Below are 23,524 nucleotides of genomic sequence, written 5' to 3' on the forward strand. Positions count from 1 at the left end.
CTATTGCCCAAATGGATCTAACAGATATCTACAGAACTTTCAACCCTACATCTACAGACTTCACGTTCTTCTCTAGGATTGATCACATACTAGGCCATAAAGCAAGTCTCAGCAAATTTAAAAGAATTAGAATCATACCATGCAGCTTCTCAGACCACAGCGGGATGAAGCTGGAAATTAGCAACTCAGGAAACCCCAGAAAGTATGCAAACACATGGAGAATGAACAACATGCTCCTGAATGAACACTGGGTCATAAAAGAAATCAAAAGAGAAATCAAAAACTTTCTGGAAGTAAATGAAGACAACAACACAACATATCAAAACTTATGGGATACAGCAAAAGCAGTATTGAGAGGCAAATTTATAGCAATAGGTGCCTATATCAAGAAATTGGAAAGATGGCCGGCACCGCGGCTCACTAGGCTAATCCTCCGCCTAGCGGCGCCGGCACACTGGGTTGTAGTCCCGGTCGGGGCGCCGGATTCTGTCCCGGTTGCCCCTGTTCCAGGCCAGCTCTCTGCTGTGGCCAGGGAGTGCAGTGGAGGATGGTCCAAGTGCTTGGGCCCTGCACCCCATGGGAGACCAGGAAAAGCACCTGGCTCCTGGCTCCTGCCATCGGATCAGCGCGGTGCGCCGGCCGCAGCACGCCGGCCACGGCGGCCATTGGAGGGTGAACCAACGGCAAAGGAAGACCTTTCTCTCTGTTTCTCTCTCTCACTGTCCACTCTGCCTGTCAAAAAATAAAAAAAAAAATAAAATAAAATTAAAAAAAAAAAAAGAAATTGGAAAGGTACCAAATAAATGAGCTTTCAGTGCATCTCAAGGACCTAGAAAAACTGCAGCAAACCAAACCCAAATCTAGTAGGAGAAGAGAAATAATTAAAACCAGAGAAGAAATCAACAGGGTTGAATCCAAAAAAACATTACAAAAAATCAGCTCAACGAGAAGCTGGTTTTTTGAAAAAATAAACAAAATTGACACCCCATTGGCCCAACTAACTAAAAAAAGAAGAGAAGAGACCCAAATCAATAAAATCAGAGATGAAAAAGGAAACGTAACAACAGACACCACAGAAATAAAAAGAATCATCAGAAATTACTACAAGGACCTGTATGCCAGCAAACAGGAAAACCTATCAGAAATGGATAGATTCCTGGACACATGCAACCTACCTAAATTGAACCAGGAAGACATCGAAAACCTAAATAGACCCATAACTGAAACAGAAATTGAAACAGGAATAAAGGCCCTCCCAACAAAGAAAAGCCCAGGACCAGATGGATTCACTGCTGAATTCTACCAGACATTTAAAGAAGAACTAATCCCATTTCTTCTCAAACTATTCAGAACAATCGAAAAAGAGGGAATCCTCCCAAATTCTTTCTATGAAGCCAACATCACCTTAATCCCTAAGCCAGAGAAAGATGCAGCACTGAAAGAAAATTACAGACCAATATCCCTGATGAACATAGACACAAAAATCCTCAACAAAATTCTGGCCAATAGAATACAACAACACATCAGGAAAATCATCCATCCAGACCAAGTGGAATTCATCCCTGGTATGCAGGGATGGTTCAACATTCGCAAATCAATCAATGTGATTCACCACATTAACAGACTGCAGAAGAAAAACCATATGATTATCTCAATTGATGCAGAGAAAGCATTTGATAAAATTCAACACCCTTTCATGATGAAAACTCTAAGCAAATTGGGTATAGAAGGAACATTCCTCAATATAATCAAAGCAATTTATAAAAAACCCACAGCCAGCATCCTATTTAATGGGGGAAAAGTTGGAAGCATTTCCACTGAAATCTGGCACCAGGCAGGGATGTCCACTCTCACCACTGGTATTTAACATAGTTCTGGAAGTTTTAGCCAGAGCCATCAGACAAGAAAAAGAAATCAAAGGAATACAAATCAAGAAGGAAGAAGTCAAACTATCCCTCTTTGCAGACGATATGATTCTGTACCTAGAGGATCCAAAGAACTCTACTAAGACTATTGGAACTCATAGAAGAGTTTGGCAAAGTGGCAGGATATAAAATCAATGCACAAAAATCAACAGCCTTTGTATACACAAGCAATGCCATGACAGAGAAAGAACTGCTAAGATCAATCCCATTCACAATAGCTACAAAAACAATCAAATACCTTGCAATAAACTTAACCAAGGACGTTAAAGATCTCTACGATGAAAATTACAAAACCTTAAAGAAAGAAATAGAAGAGGATACCAAGAAATGGAAAAATCTTCCATGCTCCTGGATTGGAAGAATCAACATCATCAAAATGTCCATTCTCCCAAAAGGAATTTATAGATTCAATGCAATACCAATCAAGATACCAAAGACATTCTTCACAGATCGGGAAAAAATGATGCTGAAATTCATATGGAGGCACAAGAGACCTCGAATAGCTAAAGCAATCTTGTACAACAAAAACAAAGCTGGAGGCATCACAATACCAGACTTCAGGACATACTACAGGGCAGTTGTAATCAAAACAGCATGGTACTGGTACAGAAACAGATGGATAGACCAATGGAACAGAATTGAAACACCAGAAATCAACCCAAACATCTACAGCCAACTTATATTTGATCAAGGATCCAAAACCAATCCCTGGAGCAAGGACAGTCTATTCAATAAATGGTGCTGGGAAAACTGGATTTCCATGTGCAGAAGCATGAAGCAAGACCCCTACCTTACACCTTACACAAAAATCCACTCAACGTGGATTAAAGACCTAAATCTACGTCCTGACACCATTAAGTTATTAGAGAACATTGGAGAAACCCTTCAAGATATTGGCACAGGTAAAGAATTTCTGGAAAAGACCCGGGAGGCACAGGCAGTCAAAGCCAAAATCAACTATTGGGATTGCATCAAATTGAGAAGTTTCTGTACTGCAAAAGAAACAGTCAGGATAGTGAAGAGACAACTGACAGAATGGGAAAAAATATTTGCAAACTATGCAACAGATAAAGGGTTAATAACCAGAATCTACAAAGAGATCAAGAAACTCCACAAAAACAAAACCAACAACCCACTTAAGAGATGGGCCAAGGACTTCAATAGACATTTTTCAAAAGAGGAAATCCAAATGGCCAACAAGCACATGAAAAAATGTTCAAGATCACTAGCAATCAGGGAAATGCAAATCAAAACCACAATGAGGTTTCACCTCACCCCGGTTAGAATGGCTCACGTACAAAAATCTACCAACAATAGATGCTGGCGAGGATGTGGGGAAAAAGGGACACTAACCCACTGTTGGTGGGAATGCAAACTGGTCAAGCCACTATGGAAATCAGTCTGGAGATTCCTCAGAAACCTGAATATAACCCTACCATTCGACCCAGCCATCCCACTCCTTGGAATTTACCCAAAGGAGTTTAAATTGATAAACAAAAAAGCGGTCTGCACCCTAATGTTTATTGCAGCACAATTCACAATAGCCAAGACCTGGAACCAACCTAAATGCCCATCAATGGTAGACTGGATTAAAAAAATTATGGGATATGTATTCTTTAGAATACTATACCGCAGTAAGAAACAACGAAATCCAGTCATTTGCAACAAAATGGAGGAATCTGGAACACATCATGCTGAGTGAAGTAAGCCAGTCCCAAAGGGACAAATACCATATGTTCTCCCTGATCGGTGACAACTGACTAAACACCAAAAAGGAAACCTCCTGAAGTGAAATGGACACTATGAGAAATGGTGACTTGATCAGCATAGCCCTGACTGTTAATGGACAACTTAATACATTATCCCTCATAGTATTTTTTTTGTCTGTTCTACTTAATATGACTGGTTTAATTCTGTAATTAATACACAGTTATTCTTAAGTGTTGAAAATTAACTGAAATGTGATCCCTGTTAAACATAAGAGTGGGAATAAGAGAGGGAAGAGATGTATAAATTGGGGCATGCTTGGGCTGACTTGCCCCAATTGGTAGAGTTGGAAACATATCAGGGGATTCCAATTCAATCCCATCAAGGTGGCATGTGCCAATGCCATCTCACAATTCCAAGTGATCAATTTCAGTTCACAATTGATCATAATGAAAGAACTAAGAGTCAAAGGGAGCATATAAACAAGTCTAGTATCTGCTAACACTAACCGATAGAATAAAAAAAGGGGAGAGTGATCCAACATGGGAAGTGAGATACTCAGCAGACTCATAGAATGGCAGATGTCCTAAATAGCACTCTGGCCTCAGAATCAGCCCTAAAGGCAATCGGATCTGGCTGAAAAGCCCATGAGAGTATTTCAGGCATGGAAAGCCAAGACACTCTGGCAAAAAGATCTCTGTGAGTGAGATCCCAGTGGAAAGAACAGGTCTTCAAAGAGGGAGGTTCCTTTCTCTGAGGGGAGGAGAGAACCTCCACTTTGACTATGACCTTGTCTAAACAAGATAAGAGTCGGAGAACTCAAGGGGCTTCCATAGCCTTGGAATCTCATGACTGGTGCATAGGGAGATTACTGATGCCATAGACAGGAGTGTCAATTTGTAAAGTCAACAACAGGAGTCACTGTGCACTTACTCCTCATGTAGGATCTCTGTCATTAATGTGCTGTACACTGAGGGTTAATGCTATAACGAGTACTCAAACCATATATTTCACTTTGTGTTTCTATGGGGGTGCAAACGATTGAAATCTTTACTTAATGTACACTAAACTGATCTTCTTTAAAAAAAAAAAAAAGAAAAAAGAAATTTTCAATTCCCAACTTGACTCTCACTGGGATTAAACATGACAATAGGTCTGATCTGATTTCATCATCATTTAAAAAAATCATCTATTATTTTTCACTTTATGTTTCTGTGTGGGAGCAAACTGTTGAAATCCTTACTTAAGGTATACTAAGCTGATCTTCTGTATATTAAGATAATCGAAAATGAATCTTGATGTGAATGGAAGGGGAGAGGGAGTGGGAAAGGGGAGGGTTGTGGGTGGGAGGGACGGTATGGGTGGGGGAAGCCATTGTAACCCATGAGTCGTACTTTGGAAATTTATATTCATTAAATAAAAGATTAAAAAAAAAGCACTTGATGTCAATTGTGATGTTATAAAGTTCATTGTGATGTCACAGGTCAACCAATATTTATTCTTAATGAATTTTAACATACAGCACTATTGTGATGTCATAATCATTGTAATGACATGTACAAGTCTAAAAACCGCTGTGAACTAACCAGCATCGGTATGCCATCAAACTACCATTGTGATGTCTAAACCATTGTTTTGTCATAAGCATTTGTAATGTCATAAACCACCTTTGTGAGTCTATCAATTTTAATGTCACAAAAGCATTTTGATATTATAGATCAACATTGTGATTATAAAGCAGACCATTGTGATCTCATAAAGCAACCATTATTTTCATAATCAATTTCAATGTGATAATCCACCTTCATGTAAAGAAAAGCCTAACAATGTTTTACATAATCAATTTTTATGTCATAGAACACTTGTCATAATTAGATATGATAGATCTTCTTTGTAATGTCATGATCCATTTTGATGTCATAAAATCATTGTGATGTGATAAACTAACATTAGATTGCCATCAAACTACCATTGTGAAGTTATAATGCAAGTAGCATGATTTCATAATCAATTATGATGTTATAAAATAATCGTGATGACACAAGTATGATGTGATATCAGAAATTTGCCATTGTGACATTATAATTGTGATATCAAACCCACAATTGTGCTATCATAATCAAAAGCAATTTAATTTACCCAAACCTATGGTACCCTAAAATGTATTGTTGATATAAACAGTTTTGATATTATAAAATAATTATGATATGTTGTAATCAATTGTGATGTCACAAACTAACTTTGTGATTATACGTGGTTTTGTTGCCATGAAATATAGTGTGACAACATAATCATTATGTAATAAAGCTACAATGTTATAAACAACTGATGAGATGTATTAACATTCAATTGTGTTGTTACAAACCAATAATTGAACAGTCATAATAAATTATGATGTTATAAAAGTACCATCATTAGGCCATAATTGTGATGCTATAAAGTGACCCATGATATCAAAGTCAATTGTCAAATCATAAGCTCTAATTGCATAATATATTACATTGTGAGTTCACCATAAATTTTGGTCATAAAACCTAACATTGTGATGTCTTAATGAACCATTGTGGTGTTGTAATGGATTTCAATGTGATAAAATTTTTGTGAAAGCATAAATATACTATTGCAATATCATAATCAATTATGGTGTCTTAATCCAAAACTATGAAATCATAATCAACGTGATGTCAAAAACTACCCTGGTGATATTATAATTAGGATGTCCTGAGTCACTGTTGTGATGCCATGAACCACAATTGTGATATTATAAGCCTCATTTGCAATGTCATATTCTATCACAATGCTCTGAACAGCATTCTGATGTCATCAAAAGCAGGGATGTGAAAATCTGCTGCAATGTCATAAAATATTGTGATGTTGTAATGCTAAAAATGTGATTTTATAATAAACTGTGAAGTCATAAAAACTTGAGTCTTGAAATCATAAAACTAACATTGTTGCTCTAATCAATTCTGATGCCATAAATATAATTGTAATGTTAGAAACTAATAGTTATTTCATACAACTACCATTGTGATATAATCAAAATAAATGTGATGTTATAACCACTTTGATGTCATAAGCCACAATTTGGTGTCATAAACCACATTTGTGATATTGTAAGCCATTATAATACCATAAAATATCTTAGAAATGTCAGAACCAATTATGATATCATAAAATTATGTTGTATATTGCATTATGATGTCATTATCAATTATGATTAAATAAAAATATAGTCATAAACTTACAATTGTTATGTCATAATCCACTGTGAAGACAAACATCATTATGTTGCTAGAAATATTTGTAATGTCATGAGAATGGCATTGTGATTTCATGAAAAATATTTGCCATGTCAAAATTTACAGTAAAATCAAAATATCACAGTGATATCATAGAGCTAACGTAGTGATGAAACAATCATTTGTTATGAAATAAAATTGCTTTTTATATAATAATCAGTTGGCATGTGATAACCCACCACTGTGATATCATGATGCTATGATTGTTACATTATAATTGTGAAGTCATAAAAACCATTTAGGAATTATGATCGTGTAAAAACTCTTGTGATATTATCACTGAAATACTGTTGTATTGAATTGTGATGCATTAAAGTACAACTTTTATATTGTAAAGTGAGTGTTGTGATGTTATCTACAATTATGATGCAACAAAAGCCACTGTGATGCCTATTCAAGTGTGATATCAAAAAGCTAATTGTGTTGTAATAAACTTAGCATTGCTGAGTCATAACCAGTTGGATTGTCATAAAAAATTGTAATATCATAACACATTTTGATGTTATAAACAACTATTGAGGTGCTATGAAGGCACTGTGATATCACAACCAGACAATTGTGATGTCACAAACTGCATTTATGATGTTTTAATCAATTGTGGCATCAAAAAGGTTGTAACATCATAATCAAATGTGTCATAAAATTCACTGTGATATCATAAACTTATTGTAATGTAAGTCCATCTTGATGTCATAAACTAAACATTGAAATTTCATAGAAATAATTGTGAATTCTAAAGCTACAATTGCAATGCATCAATCAATTGGGATGTTGTATACCTCCATTTTTTTAATTTTAATTTTTTTTTGACAGGCAGAGTGGACAGTGAGAGAGAGAGACTGAGAGAAAGGTCTTCATTTGCCATTGGTTCACACTCCAACTGCCACTGCGACCGGCGCACTGTGGCCAGCACACCGAGCTGATCCGTAGCCAGGAGCCAGGTGCTTCTCCTGGTCTCCCATGTGGGTGCAGGGCTCAAGTACTTGGACCATGCTCCACTGCACTCCCTAGCCACGGCAAAGAGCTTGCCTGGAAGAGGGGCAACCAGGACAGAATCCAGCATCCTGACCAGGACTAGAACCCGGTGTGCTGGCACTGCAAGGTGGAAGATTAGCCTAGTGAGCCGTGGTGCCAGCTTCCATTTTGTTTTAATATACTTATCACTGATACAATCAATTGTGAATTCATAAAAAGCATATTGACACACTAAACTAGTGAGTTATTATAATTGCATGATGTGATAAATTTTGTGATGTCAATCATTGACATGCCATATGGCAATCATTGTGTTGTCATGGAATATTATGATGTCATTCATAATTTTTATGTACATTCCCATCACTTGATATGTCCTAGGCTGAATGTTGTGATACCATAAATATTTGTGGTTAGTCTACTGTGATATCATAAATGAATTATTTTGTTGTCTTAAACCATTGTGGTGTAATAATAAAGTTTGATATAATTTAGCACTGTAATGCCATAAACTTACCATTTTAATCTCTAAAACAGTTATATCATAAACATTTGTAATATTTTGTACCATTGTGAGGTCATAAAACAAACACTACAATGTCATGAAGATTTGTGATCCCTTTCAACTCTGTGATATCATAAACCAACCATTTGATGGAGTGAAATTAGGTCAATCACATTCTGATGTCATAAACCATCATGAATTTAAAATTGTTCATTCACCAATGTGATGTTATGAAACAAACATTGAGATGATAAAGCTAAACAATAGTTTGTGTCATTCACCACTGAGACATAATCAAAACACTGTGATGTCATTCAATTCCTTGATGCCATATACCAAATATCGTGGTATCATAAACATTCAGAATTGTGCTGCACTAGAAAAAGCATTGTGATGTTGTGAACTACAGTGATGTCACTCACATCATGATGTCACAAACCATGTGTAATAAATTAAAACTTCTGATGTCATAAAACATCACGATGCCATTCACAGTTGGGATTTCATAAACCAGACAGAGATATCATAAGCTAACCATTGTGGTACCACAAAACATTGTGATATTATTCACCATTGTGATATTTTAAAATAATCATCTTAATGTCATAAAATATGGTGACATCATAAATCAACCCATGGCATGTTAACAACAATATTTGTGTTGTTATAAAGCACCCATTATGAAGTCCTAAACCATTGTGATATCATCCACCATTTTGTCGTCATATTCTAAACATATATCATAAACCATTCATGTGATGCCATAAACAATGTGAGCAGTTCATATGGCAAGTGCTGTAGCATTGGTGGGATTTTCCCTGTGGGTAGGAGGAAATGAGTTCAACTTCATTTCTCTGAAAAGGCCTTCTGTTCCTTCTGGCTCATCCAATCCACCTCCGCATGTACTGTTTTTTTTTTCTCAGCTCAGTCACATATCAGATCCCCATGCTGAGTCCCATTTCATAACTTTTTCTGATGTTCCCACAGCTGCACCTGGAGAGATTTATTCTATATTAATCTGTTCAACTGGGCCACTGGTGCCAGGGCATTGACAGTTCTCTTGGGAGACTGTTTCTCCATGGGACAGCAAGTTTGACTGCAATTTGAGCTGATATGTAACTTTGAACTTGTGCGTGAGAGTAATTCCAAGGAGAAAGGAAGAAGCACCAAATATAAGCACAGAGAAAGCACCCTTTTCCCTTACCCAGCTGAACCCATTTGGTGCACAGAGGATCAGTCCACCTTCCCCATCATCTGCCTGTAAGAGTTAACACAGGGTGCAAAACCGCTGTAGTTCTGTCACTCCAGACTGCAGTGCATGAAATGCATGATGGAAGTCTGTGAATGCCAAGGGCTATTCTGCATGTAGGAACTTTAGTGCAGGAGACAGTGTACTAAGCCTCAAAGTGGAAGCTGAGGATGTGGAGTCACATCCAAGTTATAAATGTGGGCCTTGTCTATCTAGAGGATGCTCCCAGGGACAAAATCATGAATTTAAGTTGTAGAGTCATTCCTGGATAATAGGACTGGGGATTGAAGGGATGTACCCAGATCCCAGGAAACAATTTGAATCTAAGAACAAATGCTTGGATTCAGGAACCCAGACATGGAGACCAGGAATGAGTATGAAAGACTCAATCTAGAGTTGTGATTCAAGCTTCTGGGAAGAAATTTAGGGACTAAGGCCTTTGCTACTGAAAGAGGGAACACGTTTGGTAATTCTGGACATAAATGAAATAGTTCAATGTAAATGCTTCAACATTCTGGATTGCATATTCCTAAGCACAAAATCCCAAAAGCTTTAATTTCTGAGACATTTTATGTGCTGACATGAGATAATTATTGGAAATTTCATATATAACCTAATGTGATGGACAACACACTGTTTGAGTACTAGTTATAGCATTAATTCACATTGGACAACACATTAAGGACAGAGAGATTTTGATATTTTGAATTCAGTTATCCCAAGAATCATTGAGATTAATAGCACACAGAGTTTCTGACCTTGAGTATGTTTCAAATTTAGTGGAGGCAAATGTATAGTTGAGATTCTAAACATGGGAAATTTAAATACTTTGCTTTAAGAGGAGAACAATGACTGGAATATTTGTGCTTTGCCTACTGGGTTTGCCTCATTAAATTAGGAACATACTCAAGGTCAGAAACTTTGTGTGCTATTAACCTCAATGATTCTAGGGGTAACTGAATTCAAAATATCAAAATCTCTCTTTAATCTTTTTGGGAGGGTCAGGCAGAGTTAGACAGTGAGAGAGAGACAAAGAGAAAGATCTTCCTTTCCATTGGTTCACCCCCACTATGGCTAGCGCATTGCGCCTGGAGCGCTGCGCTTACCTGAAACCAGGAGCCGGGTGCTTCCTCCTGGTCTCCCATGTGGGTGCAGGGCCCAAGGACTTGGGCAATCCTCCACTGCCTTCCTGGACCACAGAAGAGAGCTGGACTGGAAGAGGAGCAACCAGGACAGAATCCAGTACTCCGACCAGGACTAGAATCCAGAGTATTGGTGCCACAGGCAGAGGATTACCCTATTGAGCCATGGCACCAGCCTCCCTTTAATCTTTCAATGAGACAATTAAAGTAATTTGACATTGATATCATTCTAGTCACAGGAAAAACCTGTCATGGAAAAGAGCTGTGCAGATGGCCAAAATGATTTCTTAATCTAGAAGGATTTACATGGTTTACCTAATTGTATCAGTCACTGTGTATAGGGGCAAATTCTAATACCAGAAGTATACAGACCAATATCCCTGATGAACATAGATGCAAAAATCCTCAATAAAATTCTGGCCAGTAGAAAGCAACAACACATCAGAAAGATCATCCAGCCAGACCAAGTGGGATTTATCCCTGGTATGCAAGGATAGTTCAATGTTTGCAAATCAATCAACATGATACACCACATTAGCAAACTGCAGAAGAAAAAAATATGTTTATCTCAATAGATGCAGAGAAAGCATTTGATAAAATACAACACCCTTTCATGATGAAAACTCTAAGTAAATTGGGTATAGAAGGAACATTCCTTAACACAATCAAAGCAATTTATGAAAAACCCATGGCCAGCATCCTATTGAATGGGGAAAAGTTGGAAGCATTTCCACTGAGATCTGGTACCAGACAGGGATACCCACTCTCACCACTGTTATTCAATATAGTATGGAAGTTTTAGCCAGAGCCATTAGGCAAGAAAAATAAATTAAAGGGATACAAATTGGGAAGGAAGAAGTCAAACCATCCCTCATTGCAGATGATATGATTCTTTATTTAAGGGTTCCAGAGAACTCTACTAAGAGACTATTGGAACTCATAGAAGAGTTTGGCAAAGTAGCAGGATATAAAATCAATGCACAAAAATCAACAGCCTTTGTATACACAGGCAATGCCATGGCTGAGAAAGAACTGCTAAGATCAATCCCATTCACAATAGCTACAAAAACAATCAAATACCTTGGAATAAACTTAACCAAGGAAGTAAAAGACACTTTTGAAATCTTTCAAGTGACATTAAAGAGAAGCAGAGATTCATCAAACAAATTAAGAACAAGCAGTATTGGAATACTTAATGCTTGTACATATGAATATGAACCATGAATATATCTTTTTATTATGGGGAATCAAGAAGGAAAGACTACCTATTTTTCAACCACATACAATCCATGCCTGAGACATTTTTAAAACTATGCTGAATATGTATTAGAAGTAGAAATACATAACGAATGATGACATCATCCCTGACATCCCTTTCCACTTAGTGAAGATATACACACACCCAGGGTTCCTGAAAAGCTCAGGTGCCATCAGTTATTTCATTAAAGTGTGTTTTATTCCACTTTATTAAACAATGGCTACTATTTATTGCCTACCTTTATTTTTTCCAAAAACAGATGCACTGAATTTTAAGATTTTATTTTGTGTAATTATATCCAATGCCTTTAATTTCCAGATTATTTGTGATGATTTCTTTACAATTCAAGTATAATATTTTGGTATCTAACTTTACGTTGAAAAATTAGCATCAAGAACACATTTTCTAAACAGCAAAAAAAGCCTGACTGAAATTTTTATAATATCTCATCTTTTTTGTAGACTTGAATTATGTCAACCTCCTCAACTTGGTCTCATTTGAATTAAAAAGTTGATTTTTAATGATATGTTACATAGTTTTCCTTATTTTAAGTGGAGTACCTAATAGGAAACAGTGCACCATACAGTGCAGGAGATCTTTCCAAGTTTGGCTATTGAATTACACAGGCAAAAATAAAATAGGTCATGAAGACCAGGACTGGTTTCACCTCAACAAAAATAAGACTTGGGTTGTTGAAGAGATTCATGATTATGTCATACACTGTCAGCATCATAAACTATTTCCCCGTGATTTCCTTGGATTAAAACATAAGGGGCCGGTGCTATGGCACAGTGGGTTAATGCCCTGGCCTGAAATGCCGGCATCCCATATGGGTGCTGGTTCTAGTCCCGGCTGCTCCACTTCTGATCCAGCTCTCTGCTATGGCCTGAGATAGCAGTATAAATGGCCCAAGTCCTTGGGCCCCTGTACCTGTGTGTGAGACCCGGAAGAATCTCCTGGCTCCTGGCTTTGGATCGGTGCAGTTCCACTCACTGCAGACAACTGGGGAGTGAACCAATGGATGGAAGCCCTCTCTCTCTCTCTCTCTCTACCTCTACCTCTACCTCTCCTCTCTCTGAGTAATTCTGACTCTCAAGTAAAAAATAAATCTTTCAAAAAAACATAAAATGTCATTGTGTAAACAAGTGTCAAAAATGGAATGTGACAACGTTTAAAATCATGGAAATGCCCATTATTTCCCTCTTGTTACTACCACGGACTGGTGCTCATTCCAAATTATCTGTAGCTGCACCTATTCTTGCTACCTTCCTGGTAAGGACTATTAGGCAGAGAAAACTTCTTCAATACATACAATACAGAGAAGCATCTTATTGCTTGGAATAATAATCATTACACGTGAAATAAGCCCAAATTCATTAATAAATTCTTGTGAACATCTTCTTATTGATGCACAACAGTCATTTGAACTTCACAGCATATTTGCTATAAATATTTATAGCTCTTTTCATAATAGCTGTCACCCTGGTGGACCTTGGAATATGTACATTCAGAAAGCTATTTGTGTATCACAAGAAAGAACTCATGACAAAAATTCAGATTATATAACCATGAAAATTAAAATTTATAGGAGGAAAGAAAGAGCTAATATTAGATACACAGAGTAATACTATCAAATATCGAAGTTCTCAACAAAAGTAAATAATTGAATATAAAATTCATTGGATCCATAAACAGAAAGGCATATTCTGTCTTCTCAGTAAATGAAAGTCACAGTATTAGGATGTAATTTGTTTGAACCCTTAATATATTCACACCAGAAATTGGGGACAGATATTAAACACATTTTTATCATACTACAAGCACAAATAAATTCTCAAATTTAAGAACTACCATTGTGATATAGGCAATTGTAAAGTCATAAAACAGAATATCATGTCGTAAACAATGATGACATCAAAATATAAGGTGATTTCATAAACTAATACTTTACTGCCATAACTGTGATGTCATAAATACATTGTACTGTAATAAACCTTTGAAGTCATAAAATTGCCATTGTGATTTCATAAATACAATATGATGTTGACATTTAGTGTGATGTCATAATACCATTGCAATGTCATCTTTTTGATGCCATAAGCCACCAATATTATGTAATAATCAATTATGATGTTCTAAAAATCATTGGGATGCCATAATCTGTTCTGATGCCATAGAATTGTGATATATAAGCAACAATTGTGATGTCACAAATCCGAAATTCTAATGTCATAAAACAATTGTGTGAGAAATCAGTTATAATGTCAGGAAATCAATGTGAGGTCATAAACCTCACATTGTCATACAGTAACCCTACCATTGGGAGGTTAAATTCCAATTTTTGTGATGTAATGAATGAAATTGTAATGTCATAAGTCATGGTTGTCATGTCAAAATAAATTGTGATATCATAAACTAATATCATTACACCGTAAGTCCACCATGGCAGTTTTGTGAATCAACCAATTTCTTCTCATAATCAATTGTGATGTTATAAACTTCAGTAGGATATAAAATTCAATTGTGATGCCATAAAAAACATTCTACTGTCCTAAACAATTTTATATCCATACATCAAACACTGTAAAAATTTAAAAATAATTGGGCTGTCAAAATCAAATGTGACATCATATAAATATTGTGGTGTTATAAATAATCACTGTTACTTTGTAATCATAATTTCATACTAATGTTTCTGATTTATAAATTTGGATATGATAAACCACTATTGTTACATCATAATCTGATGGTATGAAATCATAATCGATTTTGAAGAGATAAAACCACTGTGACATAATAAAATGAACTTTTTGATGGCATAATCAATTATGATGCTATAAGCCATCATGCTGTAATGAAGAATTTTTATGTCAAAATCAATGGTGATATCATAAACCAACAGTGTTTTCATATGCAATTGTGATGTTTTAAATCACCAAAGAGATGGGCAATCAACTCTAAGGTCCTAAAAACATTGTGATGTCCAAATTTATTGTGATGTATAAATCCATCATTATAATGTCCTTTCCAGTAGAAATGCTAAAAAAAAGTTGATTGTGATATCACAAACCAATATCTTATTCTTAAAACCACGATCATGATATCATAAATATGCTATTGTTTTGTAATAATTGTGATGTCATAAACCACTGTTTGGATGTCATAAACAATTGCTATGTCATAAGTGTGATGTCCTAAAATCCATTGTGAATTCTTAATCAAGTATATGCCATAAAGTGTGATGTATGATTAGCAAAAACATAAACATCATCGTAAAGTCATAAAACACTTTTTATGGCAACATAAATTGTGACAACATGGAAACTATTGTACTGTCATAGTTACCATCATAATCAATTTTGATGTCCTAAACCTACAGTTCTGTTTCACTGTGACTCGAGTTGTCTGTTGTCCTATTTTAATTTAATTTTTTTTATTTTTAGAGCCCTAGAAAAGTCTGGATTTGGTTTGTATGTTCTCCCCAAGCATAAGTTAGAAGCTTCCTTAGAGAAGCTGGGTCAGGCACAAGCTACGACTGCCTCTTAGAAGGTTTCACAGATGAGGTGTTGGATTTAGGCAGCAAGTGCTTGTATGAAGAGGATAGGAAATAACACATGAAGAAGGTTTTGGACAGGAAAGGAGGAGGACATCAGAGATGTCAATACTGCAGTGAGTTGGGGCTACTGATGGAAGTCTGAGGAAAGGATGCATCATGGTGGACACGCAGGAGTTCCTCTCCCTTTCCACAATTGCTCTCAAGCCCCTGCACCTCTCATCTGGACTAATCCTTCAGGTTATGGTTGGACACAGCTGCCTCCCTCCTGAAACCCAGAGCAGGCAACTAGAGACATCTCTGTGAAATTGAAGTGAGGTCAAATTCCTTCAGTGCCTTCTTTACTTGAGAGTAAAAGTCTGAAGCATTCGTAGGGCCTGCAAGCTCTACACGACCTTCAGCACCTTCCCAGACCTCAACACTAACCCCACCTGTCACCCCATCCTCCCGAGACCCTTCACCCTCTTCTTTTCAGCAGCATGTGGTCTTCCTTCCTTCCTGAAAGGCTCAGATAACTGCATGGTTTATTGTTCCTTGGGATTTACCTTATCAGAATATTAGTCACCATTCATCATCTATTTCAAAATCTACGGTCTCTTAGGTTTTGTACTGACCCCTATCCAGAAGGACTCAAGGAAGAGATTTAAGGAAAATGAATAGAGGCAAGACTTATTTAAAGCAGAAGGCACACTGACAAGCAACACAGGTATGCTCAGGAGAAAGAGCTGCTATTGTGTTATTTTTAAAATCTATCATCTATATCAGCTCTCAAAAGTTCCTACCATCGCTTGTGCCTACACCATGTGCCAGTCATATGAGTTTCCACCCCTGTGTCTATAGCAGAACTTTCTTTGCTTGTCTCCACTCTGCATTCAATGATGATCTTTGTGTGCTCCAGCCTCTCTGCATGTAGTCTTGATCTTCTATCAGTTATCTACATTCCTTGTTCAGAATGGTTTTGAGCCTACCATGGAGTGACTTTATTTCCTGAGCTTCCATATCATGCAAGACTTTAGATATCTTTATGCCAATGCTTGAGGCAATTGTCTTTATCAGATGCCTCAATGCCATTTACCTATAGCCATTGTCCTCCTTATGTTTCTGGAACCAATATTACCACATCTCAGGGTTTTCTCCTGTGTCTGTATGCCCAGTGACTACATTCTAAACATCTCATATGTGTTGATCTGTTCTCCTTCAAAGGTCTCCAGTTACTTTGTTGGCTTGGTTATCTGGTTAATTACTGAGAAGTAATTTGATTCTGTAAGTTTTGGTCACCGCCATATATATATGGGAGACCTGGAAGAGACTCCCGGTTTCTGACTTTGGATCAGTATAGCTCCTGCTGTTGCAGCCATCTGGGGACTGAACCATTGGATGGATGACTGTCTCTCTCTCTCTCTCTCTCTCTCTCTCTCTCTCTCTCCCTCTGCCTCTCTGTAATGCTGCCTTTCAAATAAATAAGTAAGTCTTAAAAATAATAATGGGGGACTTTAACAACTACCTTTTGTCAATGCACATATGAAATATTCAAAATTAAATGAAGAAATATGACTAATCTCCTAACAGAACAAAGGAACCTAATTGACACCTATAGTACAGGTTCACCCTACAACTGTGGAGTTTACAAACACAAGGAGATTGAACAAATGTCCATTTTGAACAGTGGATGAAAAATGGAAATAATAATATCTGAGGAACAAATTAAGATAACAACACAATATATCCAAATTTATGGGATCCAGCATAAGGAATGTTAAAAGGAAATGTTACAGCAATTAGCATGTACATCAAGAAGTTAGAAAGGTCTAACAATGCATCACAAAACCTAGAAAAAAACCCAAACCCCAAATTAGTAGGATGAAAAAAATAATTAAACTTGAAAAAAATAAAACAAGACTGAACATAGATGCAAAACGCTTCAACAAGATACTAGCTAATCAACTCCAAAATGTATCGGAAAGATCATCCATCTGGACCAAATGATATTTATTCTTGTTATGCTGGGTTGCTTCAACATTCCAAAAAAAGTGAGCTCCATGAATTCAAAGACCAAACAAGTAAATAGCCTAATGCCCTTCATGAAATGTTAAAGCTTCATGATAATACATAAAGGCTATAAAAGACACTAATAAGAGTGATGGAAGTGGCATTAGATTGTTCTCAAATAGTATGAACATGAAATTTGCTCAGGCATTTTCTAGAATTTAGACAGATGATGCCTTACCAGAGACAAAGCAAAATAATGTACCCTGAAATTTCTTGTGCTAGATTTGACATAAATTAGGTTGAGTATTTAGTCAGGTGGTAGATATAAATTCAAATACAATAGATAAATGTTCATTTTTCTATGTGTATTATATTTTGACTACTGGGTATACCAGTGGGGAATGTTATAGGAGCAGAATGGGTTCACAAGAAGATATAATGGATATAAATTAAATAGTCAAAATTAATTTAAAATACAGAAATGTTGCAGTCATTTAACAAGGGAATCATAAGCAGTTTATTTCTTTTTTATTGTTGTTTAAAGATTTATTTATTTGAATTACACAGAGAAAGAAGGTGATAAAGAGACAGGCCTTCCATCTGCTAGTTCACTCCTCAGCAGCACCTATCTGAAGCCAGGAGCCAGGGGTTTCACTAGGTCTCCCACACAGGTGCAGGGGATCAAGGACTTGGGCCAACATCTACTGCTTTCCCAGGCCATAACAAAGAGCTGAATCATAAGTGCAGCAGCCGGGACATGAGCTGGTGCCTATATGGGATGTTAGCACTGCAGGTGGCAGCTTTACCTGCTATGCAACATTTCCAGCCCCAGTTTATTGCAATAATATTTTTTTCTTTTTGAAATTTTATTTAATATATACAGGTTTCCTGTGTTTCATACATACTGATTTAGGAACATGGCAATATGACCCTCTCCTCCCTCCCACCCTCCAACTCTTCTTCCTCCTTCCCCTCATATTCCCACATATAATCTTGAAACTGTGGAAATAGTGTCTCAATCCAATGCATGGGCATTTTAAAGTGAATGGCAAATGGTGAGACTAAAAAATAAACATGTGAAAAAGGTATTTCATCAAATGTGTAAAAGCGCATATCATCCTAAAATGATTTGATAGACCATGAAGATGGAAGTTGCTAGGACAAGTCAAACAATTTTCAGTGAATTTATCATGTTAAAATGTAAAGGCCCAAAAGAACAATCGTATATTTGTAGTGAAAAGATTGGTGAGCTTATTAATTTTGATAATATGGGATAAAAATAATAAAACAAAAGAAAAAAATTAAAAAAATAAATCTAATGGACATGACAAAGTAATTTTCTGCTTTGATTCCCCTTACCAATAATGAATATTTTAGGGTGTACCATAATTAAAAGACAAACATATGCATGCATATTTGCTGAAATGCAAAAATGTGGTATGATACATTTTGGAAAATTTAAAAAAACGGAAGTTAGTTAACAGATCCAAGAATATAAAAAGCAAACAAACATATATCCACTACTGATAACAATTCTGCTGGCCTTCCAATGCTTAAATCCTGTTAACCTGAGTTAGGACAACTTGCAGCACTTAGAGCAAGATCATATAATGATAAAGAAACTCATGGTATCTGTGTTAGGATGGTCATAAAGTAGGGTTTTCTTAGCTAGCTATTCAGGTAGGAATAATAAAGTCTAAGGTAAAATGAGAAAATTTCTCATTTATAGAAGATGTTTGATTTTGAATATAGGATGTAGTAGCTAACTTGATAAAATCAGTAATGGAGTAACAATTCTATATAAAGATATAGATATAAAGTTCTTAAAGTTGCATTCAAATTGATAATGAAAATTTTGGGATTTTAAAGCAATAAAATGTTATGCTGCCTAGTGTGCTAATATTTTATTCAACATGTGAGCACCTAGATTCAGAAAATTTTAGCAATACTTACAGACACCTCATAAAGTGTGTGTATCATACAGCATAGTAGCTGTGGTATGTGCAGTTACCTGATAAGTACACAGAAAATTATGCTAACATAATTATTGACTCCAGGCAAAACACAAAATTGTATGAAAAACAGAAATATGGCTTGTTGTCACACTGTTTTGAGAGTTCACTGCTCACAAGACAAAACACATGCTCGTGGGAAGCATTAGATCTTCCAGCTCAGGCATCTGGGGGCTGGAGATGGGCTGAATTGAAGAGGTTACTGTGAGCTTCAGTCTCCCCACAGCTTGGGGATAAAGATTCCCACTTTAACAGGGCAGGACCAGGTCATTTACCCAATGAAGGTTAGGACTATCTGATTCTTCACAAATGAAGTTAACACCCTAAAAAGAAAAAGATGATGCCAATTAAGGAATGAGAAACTGTACCTGAGAGGTCTAAAATCATGGCAGTTGGCATACATAAATATTTTCTAAAGCAGGTAAATGTGACGCTAGCCTGATTGTCAAGAGAAACAAACTTAGAGGAGTGTATGCAAAGGTCCTGGAGAGAGTCCATTAACAGCACACATAACTTATCCCTATATCTCACAGCTCCCATTGCCCCATAACTGCTCAGTGCACTCTCATCATCATACCAGGCTTATCCTTGGATTTCCTGTCCTGAGTTTCTTCTCATTTATTTTTTGATATGACTTGCAATCTGGAATAACAACATAAGGACTCCCTCCAGCCTCCTAATGAAGGTATTATACTCATCCATCCTCATCCAAGATCTTAACCAAGATATCCTAAACTATCTAATAACATCAGAAAACCATGAACCACAAGACAGCACTGTAATCGCTACTGGAGTTTCTGCACAGAGATAAGAATATGTTCCCAGAAGACACACATTTCTATTTGGAAAACTTCAAAGAATGAACCAGAAAGCTCTTGGAATAATAAATGATTATGGACATGCTGTAGAATTCAAGTTTATTAAATAAACAAGTAAAAGAAAACATAATTTGATACTTTTTCTTTAAAGATTATTTTATTTTTAAAAAATTTATTTAAGGTATGTAAATTTTCTTTATTTGTGGGCATCTAGAGGGGTGAACCAGTGGTGGAAGATAACTCTCTCTCTCTCTCTCTCTCTCTCACACACACACACACACACACAAACACACACACTTTATGTGTGTGTGTTTGTGCATTTAAAAATAGCATTTGAGTTTGTGCAGGTGGCTTCTGTCTGTCATTACAGTTCTTTTGTTTTATGTGAATGTCTAACCTAAGCCCAGAAATTTTATCAATCTTTTGATTTCTGGTTCATTTAATTGTGGTATTATCCTCACTGTGATCCAGGATTACCTTTGTGCATTGGAATATAAGTTGAAAGCCGGAATAAAGCAAATGAATGTTGTCCACACTTTCTGTATCCTGAGACTGTTCATGGGCTTCACCTTCAGACCAAGTATCCACAGGTTGTCACTTCTTAGAGTGATAACTGAGCTGTACATCCAGATTTTAAGTAGTTACCTTGTTCAATAAAGGACCCAATTATTCTTTACACTCTGACAGAATTATAGGTGACCATGCTCAAACTTTCTTCTATTCCATTTCTCACACATCAGTAGAATTTTATTATAAATTCAGTGATCATGAAATGATGAGACTGTCAGATTACTCACAGAAAAACTTATGATGTTAAATTAAGTTTAAAATGTAAATATACAATAAATATCATTTTTGTATTCTTACATATGGTATAGACCACCTAATCTGGGGAATTTAGACAACTCTTCAAAATAAATTATGTAAGTGATTGTACTTCATCTGTTAATGACCTTCCACATCAACCATGATTTTCCCTCATTCTGGCTGCATGTTACCCAAGAGCTTCATTTTAAAAAGAGCAACTGAAGATCTGTGAGATCAAATCTGTTTCAGGGAATGGTGGGCAATTACAGAATGAAGGATACAAGTTAGAGAGAATCATCCAAATATTGCTATGCAGTAAGAATAAAATATTTAAACACTTATCTACTTGTTTATGTAATTATTGTGTCTCTTACTGAATTGCTAATAGTAGTAGGAGTAGATCAATGCAATTATATACATATACAGCTATAAGAATTGCATAGATATTACTCCATGCTAACATTAATTAATGGAATAGAATTGATTATGATCCTTCAAACATGGAAATAGTCCTTTAGTCAATATGATCCTGGGGCTTTTCCTGGATCTATATTGTCCAGAGGGTGCAGATGTATGTTTATGGAACAATAAGTTCTTCAGCTCTGATACATAAATATGTTTGGTATATTAGCCTTTGAAGAAATTTCAACAAGTGCTTAATCACCTGGAAAATGTGTCCTTTGACACATTACTCATGCAGGTGATATGGTTGTAGAGGAATTTTCTACTTCAGCCATTCTTTGCTGAATACAAATTTTGTTTGCTCTGTGTGTGTGTGTGTGTGTGTGTTTAAACAGAATGCTTCAAAAAGTTTACAGGAAAACAAAATTAAAAACACATTTATTTTGTTGCAAAAGTTTTTGAAATCTACAAATAGAGGGATATTCAAAGGGTTCAGAAAATCGATGTTGGATGTTGGGACAAAACTTCATTTATTGTAGAGGGTAGTTCAGAATTTTACTACCAAGAATTTATATAAAATAAACTGGATTTGTTAGAAGTAAGTGGGCAAAATAAAAATGATTTTTGATTATTTTCATGACAGAAAAACTACTGATGATAGGTCACCTTTTTGTTTGATTTTCAGGTATCTAACATGTTTCTTCTATGCTGTTAAGATCAATGAAATTTCCAATTATGTTATTAAGAAATATGTTTTTTTTTTCCAAGCTGGAATTGGAATCTTAGCCAATGCCTTCCTTCTTTTCTTCCACATCTTCACAATCTACCACACTCATAGGCCTAAGCCTACTGATGTGACCATCTGTCACCTGGCTTTTGTCCGCATAGTGTTGCTACTCTCTACACTGGATATTTTATCTGCAGACATGTTCAAGTCACTGAATTTTCCAAATAATGTAAAATGTAAGGCTTTGTTCTATATGATCAGGTTGATGAGGGGTCTCTCCATCTGTACCACCTGCCTCCTTAGGATCATTCAGGTCATTTCCATCAGCCCCAGCACCTCCTTCATAAGACTTAAGCAAAAACTCACAAATTATGCTATCCATGCTTTCTTCTGTTTTTGGTCCTTGAACTTGTCCTCCAAGAGTAGCATGATAATGTACACTGTAGCTCATTCAAACATTACCCATCTACTCCATGTCAGTAAGTACTGCTCACTTTCCTCAATGAACTCTATCTTCATGGAAATATTTTTTATTCTCACATTGTCACAGGATATCTTTTTTGTAGGAATCATGCTTCTCTGCAATGCATACATGGCGATTTTCCTAGCTAATCATCATCAGAGAAGATCTGAGTACCTTCACAGCATGAGCATTTTACCAAGAATCTCTCTAGCAAAAAGGGCCACCAATACTGTCCTGCTGTTGTGAGTTTCTTTCGTGATCATGTACTGTGTGGATATTATAATGTTATCCTTCTCAACCATATTGTGGAAATATGATACAATTGTCCTGGGTGTCCAGAGACTTGTGGGAAATGTCTATGTCACTGTCAGTCCTTTTGTGCTTATTAGTGCTGATAAAAGAATAATTGGTATTCTACAAACATGATTGTTATGACATCCATTTTAACAAGTTGATGAAACAAATCTGAAAACAAATCATAACATCCATTAAATATTTTAAAATAGTAATATTTTAAATATTTTGAAATTTTAATTATTTTAAAAATTAAAAAAATTAAAATTAAAAATTAAAAAAATTAAAAAAATAAAGTTAAAATTTCAAGATTTTAAAGTATAATCTATACATGTGGATTTTTACTTGTATTTTTTACTTGCATCTAATTTTTTTTTTACTTTGACACGCCAAAGA

General features: G+C 36.0%; 1 pseudogene; it reads left to right on the forward strand.

Moving 5' to 3' along the window:
- The window catches only part of LOC149119433 (putative vomeronasal receptor-like protein 4), a 62,591-nt pseudogene extending 39,331 nt beyond the window's left edge, over nt 1–23,260 (forward strand).
- Nucleotides 23,261–23,524: the final 264 nt, after the last annotated feature.

Source organism: Oryctolagus cuniculus, chromosome Y, assembly GCF_051225735.1.
Source record: "Oryctolagus cuniculus isolate XC-2025 breed Fujian yellow rabbit chromosome Y, ASM5122573v1, whole genome shotgun sequence".
NCBI lineage: Eukaryota > Metazoa > Chordata > Mammalia > Lagomorpha > Leporidae > Oryctolagus > Oryctolagus cuniculus.